At 40.1% G+C, this 12,168-nt stretch overlaps 1 protein-coding gene across 1 annotated transcript in view; it reads left to right on the top strand.

Moving 5' to 3' along the window:
• Window positions 1-12,168, top strand: part of sh3rf1 (SH3 domain containing ring finger 1) — a 50,483-nt gene that overhangs the window by 3,220 nt on the left and 35,095 nt on the right. The gene's annotated exons all lie outside the window — the stretch shown is intronic.

Genomic DNA, 12,168 nt, shown 5'->3' with positions numbered 1-12,168 from the left:
GAAATTCAGGGTGGATCTACAGGGTGGTTGTTTTATCTGCAACACTGAGGGGACTTGTAAAGTGTATTTAGAGCAGAAAGAAAATTGTGAAAGACTTGGAGTCTGTGTTTCAGTAGTTTTATTTAGATACCACTGATGAGACACAGATGACGGTGAAAGAGTGAAAACAACACACAACATTTGTTTCTCAATCTCTAAGCCTAAGAAAACACGAGTTTGATGATGGTTTAATCTTTAAGGGCAAAATAAGCTGTTCAACCTAAGATGGCATGTGCTGTTGTGTCATGCCATATTCAGTGTTTGACATGCAGATTCCCAGACATGGATTATACCTAATCCTAGACTAAATTCTTTACTCTATGGGGATCTTCATTGAATTTTTCCTTTTAGTCTAGGACTAGGATTATCTATGACGAGGAAACTTGCTCATAGACTTTATTTGGGTGGGCTGCCCAGGTCTATGGATGGCTATCCAAGTATATTTTAAAATAAATTTTATTTATTTGACTGCCCCAGACAGCAGTGCAATCAGTTTACTCTCAGACAATCCCCTCACCCTCATTTTGGCGGTGCAGTCTGGTTGCTGTTGTGAAGTCCTCGATGTCATTCACCAGTCAGCAAAACGTTCTGCCTACAGTTGAGCAGACTTTGACCACCACCTTCTTAAACTACATTTGATGACTACAGACTGTTTATTTTAAAGCAAGTGCACATTTAACTCATTTCAGTTCCGATACAATGCTGAGGTATCTGCATCAGGTAATGATCAGATACCTGTGTTAATTTAATCAGCTAATCAGCTCCCTGTAGGGGAGCATTAGCTTGACTTACACGTTACTTTGTAATAACCTTGTAAAATTATTGGTGTTGATTAGTAAAATGATAAATGAGAACAGGACCAAGATAAATAATTTTTTTATAAATATGGTCACGTTATTGATTTAATTTATTTTCACTGGTCACATTTAAGGTTGGTGTTAAGAGTCATTAAGCTGCTTCATACTGCTGTCATTCATAGTTGTGCTAGTTTCTGCTTTACTCCCTCTCAGTCTAAGTGGTCATCCTTGCTGCTCCTCACACACAAACACACATCATCTGTGGAGCAGAGCTGTCAAAAGACAGGTGAAATTAAATGACAGCGTTGACAACAGTGTATTATGTCATTGTAAGTTCAGCAAAAGCTTCCCAGCAAGAGTTACACTAAACCTATAGAGAGCGAGAAAGAGCTGACAGAAAGTCTGTCGGTGTAAGAATATATACTGGAATATACTTCCAACCTTTTTATCCTTTGTTGTAAACTTCCTGCACGCTGTAATGCCTCTGCTTCTGCTGACTCAAAGTGTCATAAAAAACAGATCTGGTGTGTTGTCACTGATATGCAATATCAGATCAGCACATCCCTATTCACTGTCACAGTGGGCACATGGTATTTATTTATCAATTAACGTAAAACAGCATAACTGTACCTCCTTAACATGGTTGTGCAGCCCTTTCCTTCACACTAGCACTCGTAGAATCCAGCGGGAAATTAAAAAAAATGCAATTTTTCTTCATAATGTGTTGTGATTTATGCTATTTATGCTTTTCTCCAAGCTGCCCAGGCCTATTTACTATAAAATGACATGTGATGTGTGTTTTAAAATATGTTTTGATTAACAAATTCTCTTTAGATTCTACATACACCCTTCTAAATACACCCATGACAGACCCGTGGGCCTTTCTTTGAACAGCTCTGGTCTCCACGAAGGGAGGATTGGGTAGATGAAAAGATGTCAGGGTCTTGTGTAGAATCACTGGAATGTCAAAGCTCTGATAATGTAGCTGCCGAGCCATGCAGGTATGAAGATCAGAGGCCTTGCTGTAAATTGCTGCTGGGGGACCCGCCTCATTTGCCAAAGTATCACTTCAGAGCTTTTGTGCTCATTTCAAAGCTGTTTGTGCTTTTTGGAATTTCCCCTCAGTGCTGAAAAGCCTGTTTGTTACAAAAAAAAGGGGGAGAGCGAGAGATGGTCATTCGAAACTAATACACTGATTCCCCTTTGAGGGTATGCTGCCCATGTCATCTATGAATACGGTTTTCTATTTTCTGAGCACTTCTATAGATTTTTCACAGTGTCATACTATTGACTAATGACCTCTCTCAAGTCTGCTCTCCTAAGGCTCTGTGCTGATAACAGAGAACAAGAAAAGACATGGCAGTGCAGGTGTAACATTTTCACAACATAAAAGCCAGAGATCAAAGCTCTCACTGATCTCTGGCCGGTGCTCCTTGGGGACTGAGCTGCCTCACTGCCCCCGGGTGACACTCTCAGTCCCACTTCTTTTTTTCTTTTCTTTTTTTTCTTTTTTTGTTCCCCTGGATTTTTTTTAATTTTTTTTTTTGGGGGGGGGGGGAGATCTTTCAAGGCTTGATGCGGCTCTTGTGCCATTCCTCTGTTGAGGGAGAGCTCCACCTCCGATTCTTATATGGCCAGAGAATGGCTCTGATTGGGGACTGCCTGAAAGATGCATAACAGGGTTTTGTTTCGGGTCGCGTCTGATCCTAGTGACTGACTGACACATGTAGAGTGTGTGTGTGTGTGTGTGTGTGTGTGTGTGTGTGTGTGTGTGTGTGTGTGTGTGTGTGTACACGCGCGCATGAACGGAAAGGCCACCAGTAACAGAAACTGATGAGTGTTAAGTGAAGGCGTTAGGACCAAATGGGACAAATGTTTCGGCTTTCTGCCCCTCCTCTTATCATCTCCGGGGTTGCAGCAGTTGTTTGACACAGCAGCCTGGCATTTCTTTGATGAGAGGATTGAAAAGGCTCATCTTGAATGTAGCTCTGTGGTTGTCTGGGCCCTCGCAGTCAGGTTGATGACTCACCTCCGTGGTGCTCCGTTACATGAGTGTTTTGTCTGCCTTTCTCGCTCATTGACTCGTATAACATAGTATTTTGTTCATGCGGATTGAGAACAAATAACTCCTATGTTTTTGTTTTGTTTTATGCATGAGAGCGAGTAAAGCTATTGGATCTGTCTGGAAGTCAAAGGTCATGGTTCAGGTGTCATAGCAGTTGGGTCAGAGCAAAGGAAGGAAAGAGGGGAAGAATCGGAGAGAGTTTTTAGTGAATATCTTCAGCTATCATTGTCTCTCTCTGGAGAGTTGAGCCTGCACTGAGAGTATAAAAATAGACTGTCTTTCATGATAATTTCTGCCTTTGTCATAAAACTGTCAGAGTTAATTTTTAATTCAATTCTCCACTCTGCATTAACTACAGTTTGGAGGCTACATTTAGGAGGAAAATACATACAAATGATGCTTGTATCTTTTGTACGCTATGAAGGATTTGAGTGTTTTTCTTTATGAGTGTGTGCGTGTCATTATGTGATTAGCTGATGTGAAGTGAAACAATATACTTTCCTGACCTTTTTGGGATGTAATTAGGTCGTTGTCTCTTCTTTGGTAATGAGGGCTGCCTTTTTCTTTTTATAGGCCTGGTGTGTTTGATAGCCTTTTCTTCCTGGCATTATCTCACATTGTCCTCAAGGATTAATTCTAAACACACAGGAAGCAAAGCGCAGCCTTCTAATTTAGTATTATTTTCAGCTGATTGAAGGAAGTTGTCTAATATCTAGGTACCCACAGGACATTGGAAAGCGTTTTTGTTCCTCAGTTATTTTTGTAATAAAGTTGTGGCGTGTTCTGTCTCTTTTGTAGTGGATTTATTTCTTCAGAGAAAAAGAATGCTGTTTATGGGTTCCTTATGTAGAGAGATGTCATTAAAATTCCTGTGCACCTCCCTCGTCTGAGGTCGATGAGTCACGCTGGCGGTCTTTGATGACATCATATAGTTGTTGAGGCCTTTCCTCTTGGCCGGCTGGCTGACCTCTGCCTGCGCGGCTGAACCCCTTCATTACACCCTCACGCTGCCCACATACTGCAAACACATACTTACTGCTTTCCACTGGGAATTTTTCAAGAGGGCTTTGGTCTGTTCATTCCAGCTCTCTCAACACGCTCACACTTTTCTCTCGCCTCCTCTATATTTCCCACGCAGGTCTGCAAGTAGTTGCAACCTTCTGGACAGTGCATGCCGGGATTTTAGAGCCACCTGTAATTTTCTCTTATGAGCCACTGACACCAGCTGAGTTTTATTTTCTTTTTTGCTATATTTCTTCCATGTACCTCCTCCTCCCTCCTCACTGTCTAAATCTGTGCTGAAGCCTGTTAAAGGACTAATGAGATTAGAGTTTATTAGACACTGAGTCGGCTCTGCTCCCCGTTCTTTTACTCCCTGTCTCAAAGTGCTTTCTCAAAGGGAATTTTTGGGTCTGTTTATGATGTTTTAAGGTCTTGACCTTCCTATGTAAAGTGCTCTGTTAGGACTTTGGGATTTGGCGTTATATAAATTGAATTGAATTACTTTTGACTGCTGACTTTCATTCCTAGGAAACAAACAGTTGCTATCTAGTGAAGTAATCAGCGTGTCTTCATCTCTGGTTCCCACTGTGTATCTTTTAATACTCATCTAATGCACTTCATATTTTTTATAGTTTTTATACTTGTCCTTTTTTTGACTTTTGCACTGCTACAAAGATGGATGCTCATATTAAACATGAGCTTCGTGTTTGTTCAGGATTCAGCTTGCTCTCAGTGTTCAGTTTATTATAGTTTTTATGACGTATTGAAAGACCCAAGAAGGCTATGGACATTGTTTAACATACAAAAGCTACAACCCTTCAGCTAATGTATTTCGTTAACCTTTATAAACCTACTGTTCCTGTTAACTTTACCATATAGAAAAACGGCTCCAGATAACTATGGTAAAAGGACCAGTTCTTGTATTATATATTTTCTCAAAACTTTCAGTTCAAGAAGTCTCATGAGAAACAAAATTACAAGTTTAACAGATGCTCGAATTTCAAAAGTCAAGTTTTTTGCGTTTGAAAATTGTGGTTTCAATACTGAGTAGTCATAACCAGTAAAGTTTTAGGAACTAACACTGTTGCTCTTGCTCAGCTGAGGGTTGTCCACTGGGATTCCCTACATGTTACTGTGTCTTGTTGCTGGAAGGGGAAAATATACTCCCTGCTGTCTCTGTCTGTCCTCCTCACCTCCTTTTTACATAATTGCACATATGAGGCTCCAATTTCATGTCTGTACCACCACATATTCAGCAGTTAGTGTTATAGCATGTAGCGCTACATGAATCCACTGTGGCATTAAATTGTACCACTAAGCTAAACCTTCTAACCAGCTCTAGACATCCTTGTTCGTTAACACTTAATATTGCTGTCAAACAGACGGATCGCTGTCATGGAGGTCTGCTTTGCTGCGACATGTAGTTCCATTTCTATGTTCTTAGATTTAACACTGGTCTCAGAGGGTTAGTTTCATTGTGTAGGTTTTGTAAGAAGTGTGTTAATGTGTTTCTTTTATGTTGTTTTAACACTAGGTTTTGGGTGGTCCGTCAAACATAAAATGCCACAGTTGCTGGGGGGAGGGTTCTTTGGCGAAAAATATTTCACAGATACCTTGTAAGAAATGTCAAAAAATATCTGTTTTTCTTGTGTTTAGACTGCAAAGCTAGTCTAGTAAAGTCCACAAATATAAAGATGGAACTGTAAATGAGCAGAATGCATCCTCCTCAAAGTAAAAATTTTAGTGCCAGTTTGTAATTTTAAATCCTAGTAGTAGATGGATAGTAAATACACTAATCCACAGTCTCACAGAGGAATGAAGGCTATCCTATCATGCCTTCTACATAAAGACGGGAACCTGGGCAGCTTGCCAGTTTATCACATTACTGATGTCATAGGCAAACATGCTCATAATAATAACCGTAATCATCATTTTTGGCAATTTTCAGATTCCTACCTATGTTTTGGAACAAATGCAGTGAATAAGAATGCGTGGGGTTGCGTAATACGCAGGGAGAAGCAAAAAAGACGGAATCAAGTGAGATTAAGGTGCATCTGAAGCATCTTCATTGTAGGGTTTTACCGCTTCCGAGACAACAATGAGACGAAGGTGTACGTCTGCCTTTTGTGGTTTTTAGTCCATCAAGATTTTTAGTCGAGACGCTTAGAGGAAGAGACTTTTGTTCCGAGTATTTTCCCAGACAGGCGGGGATGTTTTGTGTCGGTGTGTCTCTGAGGAATGTCATGAGCACTTGTAGGTCACTGTTTCTCCTCTAAACATTGGGCTTGTTGGGTCTCGTCCTACTTGCCAGCTCACATTTACCCTTTTCAGTACATCTTAAAGCATCAACATGCATTTTATGTGCATCGTCTGCGTGTTTGCGTTGTGAGACATCACCTCTTTAAGGTTTATGTGGTGATTGTGGTTACAAGTCTGTGTCTTTCACAGTAACTAAGGTGTGTAGTTCTGTTGATAATCAGGCATGCAGTGATGTGCTTCTGCACCTGAAAGCCTCCAGGCAGACTTTATTTAAGTGGTAATATTTTGTTCCAAGGCACTGTCAGGTTTATACCACATGCAAGAGATGTGTCCATCATTTTCTTTGGGCTACCTTTATAAATTCCTTATTACATTTCATCTTATGAGATCTGATTGCCTGAACTACCCAAACCCTGAATTTTGAAGAAAAACAAAATACATATGTTGAAAAAGATTTAAATAGTTTTTGATTTGTGGTGTGTGGAGGATATCGCCTGTGCTGGCTTCCATTTGCAAAGGCAGGGTTTTTCTTGAATCACAGTGCATCTTTAAGGGATCTTACAGTAAAGATAATGAGACTCTGGCCTTATTTAACAATTTTGATAATTTGATAGGTGGAAACGTCTTTTAGGCTTTGTTAAATATTTTCCTTTGGCCAACTTTATTTACTGGGTCTTCATTTACTTTAGTGCTGCTGATTTCCCACCTCTGGCTCTGGATCACCTTTTTAAATAGTGGGGTGATCAGAATCTTTTCTATGCAGAAAAAAAAACCTTGATAGAGATTTGGTTCAGAGCGACTGTGGCAATCTCAGCTAAGCAAAAAACCTTCAAAAAGACTTTTATGTCACTGACTGTGTATTGATTGCTTGAATGCTTGCTTTATAATAACCTTGATAATGAAAATGAGGTGACAGTGAGTTCACTTCAAAGAGGGAAAAAAACCAAATGAAGAAAAAAGTGCAGATTTAACAAATTTAATAGCAAATTTATTTTTCTATTACATGGAAAAAAACAATTGATCAAAGCCTTACGTAGCACTTACAGACTAGACCGCACAGCCATGTTGTGGTAAATCTTATGTTAAAACACACATCACCCCCAAGATTATCAAGAATTACAAAAACAATTTTCAAAATACAGAAGAAGTTTTTTTTCCTTATAGCATGAGGTCAGGGTACCAATGCCTTAAGCCTTAATGCGTTGAATCCCTGCTGTGTGTGCGCCCGTGTAAGTAAAACTAAGCTGTTCATGTTGCACTTGAAGCAAACACATTTTGAAGAAGTCACGTTTATTAAATCACAGGAAGGACCCAGAGTCTATATAGTGTCACAACCAAAAAATGAGGAAAAACAGCATGTCCATCAGTGTCCTTCGACAAGTCAATAATGTGTTTACACTTAAAATTGCTCAAAAACAGACCAATCAGAGTCAGAGGTCTGCTTTGCTGTGACATGTAGTTACATTTTTAGTTCTTAGATTAGTGCGATAAAAGAAGCATCAGACCTCACAGGGTTAATTTCATTGTGTAGGTTTTGTAAATAGTGTGTGTTGATGTTTTTCTTTTATGTTGTTTTAACACTAGATTCTGGGTGGTCCTCCAAACATAAAATGCCACAGTTGCCAGTGGTCGTCTTTTTTTTCTGTTTTTTTTTGTCTGTCACATCTCCTGGCATGGCTGTCAGCATGACGATACTAAGACAAGCATCCACGACCTTCTTTACCTCAGTCCCAGTCACACCTGTGGAAGCTAACAAAAGCCTTTCTTTAGATCCTGTGTTGTGTGTGAGTATGTGTGTGGTCGAGTGGCCGCCTGGGTAAAGGCTCTTAGAAAAATGTTTTGGGGACCAACCACTTGTCAGCTTTTTGTTTTACAATCCTCTCAGTTGTGCTTGTCACACAATAATTCAGGTTATGTCAGCAAAATAAAAATGTCATCTAGTCTGTCTTGTGCGTGATGAAGTAACACTAAATTGTTTTACAGTTGTTTTCAGCATAATTTATCCTTTTGATGTTTTGTCAGCTGTTTGAGGGCAGGAGTCCCCCCTAACCACAAAGTATTCCCGAGGCACCTCTAATACCTGGCTGACCTTAACATAACAGTTTCACCTCTCACCCTGTGTTGTGTTTGGTGGGCCAGGATTGGTCATCCATGGACCGTTTGACTGCTGGCATGTTAAGTGTTCAGTTCCCATCCCTCAGGCAGAATCATGATTCGCTCAGTTTCATTTTCAGTTGTTTGACCTCTGACCCTGGGGCTATTGCTTGCTCTTAACCCACCTTTTAAGCAGCTGCAGAAGCCTCTGACTCACCTTGCTTATTTCCCAAGTGGGGGGAAAAAGTACATCAAATATTTGAAATGTCTGCTTAGGATTTCTGGTCTTGATTTTCCATGTTGGTGTTCTTGTATGTGCTGAAATGTTTCCTGTTTATTCTTCAAGGCCCAGCGGTGCAGTTAATCTGCATTTGTCCCTGAGAGACGTCTCAGCAGTGAGAAGGGACTGGGTATCCAGATGATGAAGTGTTAATGATAAATGTAACTGTCCAGCCACATCTTTTTCACCACTGGATGCCATAACACATTTACTTGCAGTGTGAACAGTAATCGCAATCGGAAGAGGCTTGGAAAGTACAGTCTACTCCCCGAAGCACAAGATTATAGTTGAGTTTGTCACAAGTTATTTGGATCACAAAGTAAAACTAAAATGTTGAGGGAAAGTGAACTGCAGGATTGTGTACGTCTTGAAAAATCAAATTGCATGCTAATCACTTTAAGAGCTCTGGGCATAAAATCTTGATTTATGAAAATGCCTTTTCAATTTAACAAACGATCTGCATCTAACACATTTTCAGTGACAGCTAATTGAATAGTCATAAAATCTATGAAAATGTGATAAGTGGCTCAGGTGGTGTTTTCAGATTTGTTGGATTTGACAAACAGCCCGAACCACATATCATAAAAGACAACGTTTCAAGAATATCAATCTGTTTTGTGGAACAATAGTGTTTGCCTACCTTTCCACAAAGAGCCAGTCTATAGCCAAACTGAGAAAGATCCAAGCCAGTCATGGTGTGGTTGAACTTCAGTAGAAGCTGAACTTCAGTAGAAGTTCACCGGGCATATTTTATCATAGTAAAATTGTAGGGAAAAACAGGGTTTCGACTAGGAACACCTGGCCGTCTATCAGTGTTGCCAACTGCTCATCCAACTCACGGGGGAGGGAACTGGAGCCTATCCCAGCTCTCATAGGTGGTCAGTCTATCAGCATTTTGCACTAATGTTCACAGCTACAACCAATTCAGAATCAGCAATGAACCTAACCTAACCACTTAAGGAGGAAGCTAGGCTACCCAGAGAGATCCTTGACAAGCACAGGCACAAACTCCACACATCCCCATCCGGCAGCTGCATTTGAAGGAACCCAAGCAACAGTGCTAACCACCGCATCATTGTTCCACCTCCTTTTAGGATGGATTTGGGCAATTTCATTGTTCCACTAAAGCTCTTTGCTTATTATGTCTCTTGCTACACATAATTCATGTAGCACTTGCCACTTTCCATAACTCTGGCTTTGTTTGGGCACAAACGAAAGATAACTGTTTGTGTGCACCTCTGCAAACGGGAAGAGAAGATGAAGACTGAGAAAATGAGGGAGGTTATTTTTACATTTCCAGCATGAAGAGAAAGTAGTGAGTGTGTAAATGCATCAGCCAGGGTGAATTCAATCTTCTTTAAGCTTGTTTACATACAGGAATGAATAATTTAGCTTACCGTAAGTGATGCACAAAAGTGGACAGATGTCAGTTTAATACAAATTAAGGAAAATGTTGTCTTTTGTTTTTTGTGAAAAAAATGCATTTAATATAATGGTTATTAGGAGCAGCAGGCTAATAAGATATATTAGGTAATGTAATAGTTGATGCTCTTTTCTTAAATCAGAAAAAGTGAAATCCAGCTTACTGTTGTGCAACAGTGCCCATGTTTAGTAGTAGTAAAAGCTGTGGAGGGGGTTTACTTACAATCCTCATTTCCTTATTTTTACTTATTTGACTATAAATGTAACTTTTATGTGTCATATAATTAAAAATATTTAAGTTATGGCTTTATATTTATTCGTTAGAAGTTTGGTCGTGTTAGATGAAATAACCATGTCGTGGAATTACTAACCACCTGACAAGACTAGCTTCTATAGATCTTTGCTGTAATGTAAAAAGAAAAAGCTTTCAGTGACTTAAACCAGGAAAGATGATGGTTAAAAAAACTCATTGTGGTTAATCATTTGTTTATTGAATACATTCTTTGAGCTCTTGCGTCTCTTTTCTGGTTCAGATGATTAAAAAGGAGTCTTATATGACTTATTTTGCAAGAAAGTTCGTCATAATATTCAAAACTAGGCTACTGGATGGCTGTGTTTTCAGTAACTCCACGTGTGTGAGGTCTCACTTGCTGACAACACATGATTAATTATTGAAGGGGACTTGAATAGAAGAGAGATCTGACCAAGACTCATCCATTATATGCTTTCTGCACTCACATCCCACCACAAGCACTGACTTGAGAATTGCTTTCAACTTGTACCCCATCATAACTCTTCTGATTGGAGACAAATGTACATTGAGCCCAACCCCACACACACACACACACACACACACAGTACTCTATGACTGGTCTGACACAACCTGAGCAATGTTTGTTTTAATGAGTCACAGACTGAATTTAGATCCATGAGGGCCCATTATACGGTACACACCCACAAAAACACAGGTGTGCAGGCAGTACACAAACAGACATGTGACGGTTATGTTGAAATGTTGGTACGAGTTTGAGCCGAGCAGTCTGCTTTTCTGTTCTCCTTTCTGAGAGGCTCTGAAATTCACGCTGATGATGTCGAGAGGCCAATTAGCTATGAATCTGGACATCCTGATTAGTTTCAGAAGAGCCAGCATCTGTCTTGCTGTGAGATGATTCACCAAAGCAACCTGGGATTTTTGAAATGTGAATCTCGTCAAATGTCTAATGAGCTCTGCCCATGTGTCTGCCCTTAATGGCAAATGTGGGCAGGAAATGTCAGCAACATGCTTATAAAAGAGATTTCTTGTTAATGCTTATTTTATTATATATTTAAAATGAAGATAAGTATTTATCGTCACTTGCCTGCAATTATGCAGCTCTGCTTTGTGCTGTCAAAACTGCTTCGATACACTATGCAATACATGTTCGGGGTCTGGTGGTGCCTGGCAGTGAATCTGGGGCTGGAAAACTGAGTCCATTGTGACTATTTTTGTCCTGCTGCTTTAAGGGCGTGCCATTGCTTGAAGGGGGTCTGCTTCATCTGCAGTGCCTTTTAAAATGTTGGGACTCAGAGTTTCCAGAAGCAAACTTTCATTGTAATGAGGTAATCGGTGTTACAGTCTTTACCTGTCTGTGGTTTTAATGTTGTGGCTGATCACTAAAACTAAGTTTGTACTTTATTAAAGCAGAGGTCTACAGCTTCAGGACTGACACAAGCTTATTAAATAAAGAGTGCAATGACCTTGTCAAGCAATACTGTTTCCCACACACTTGAACTGATTTGTTGCAGTAGGGGATGAAATGGGTGCGCCAAAATCTGCTGCCTCTATAGTTAGTTCTTTATTCCATGGATGAACCCCAACTCTATCATCTTGAAGTGCATAAAGCAACTGTAGTCACTGTTAGTTGAGTTGGAGTCCAGGAGAGACTCCCTGGAGAGCAGAGATATAAAATTCTGTATGAAATACCTTGAGGATCACCACAGCAGCTCCCGGTCAACTTCCTGGCAGGGAAACACAGGAAGGGCTAACCAGTTAGCAGAGACTGAACTTTAATAAGAGCTAAGGGATGGTCCACAGATAAGAAGAGGAGAAATCTAAAATTCAGAAATGGGTTTCTCATGCAGGTAAACTGGGTTGTAGAGTACACAGGACTACACTTTCAGCTTATGCTAGTGAGGACGCTGAACTATTTACAGTTTTTCCCAGATTTGCT

This window comes from Rhamphochromis longiceps, linkage group LG23 (genome assembly GCF_057381845.1).
Source record: "Rhamphochromis longiceps isolate RC_006_pf linkage group LG23, R_longiceps_female_GT1.1, whole genome shotgun sequence".
Taxonomy (NCBI): Eukaryota; Metazoa; Chordata; class Actinopteri; order Cichliformes; family Cichlidae; genus Rhamphochromis; species Rhamphochromis longiceps.
The sequence above is the reverse complement of the archived record's forward strand: the minus strand, read 5'-3'. Positions and strand labels throughout refer to the sequence as shown.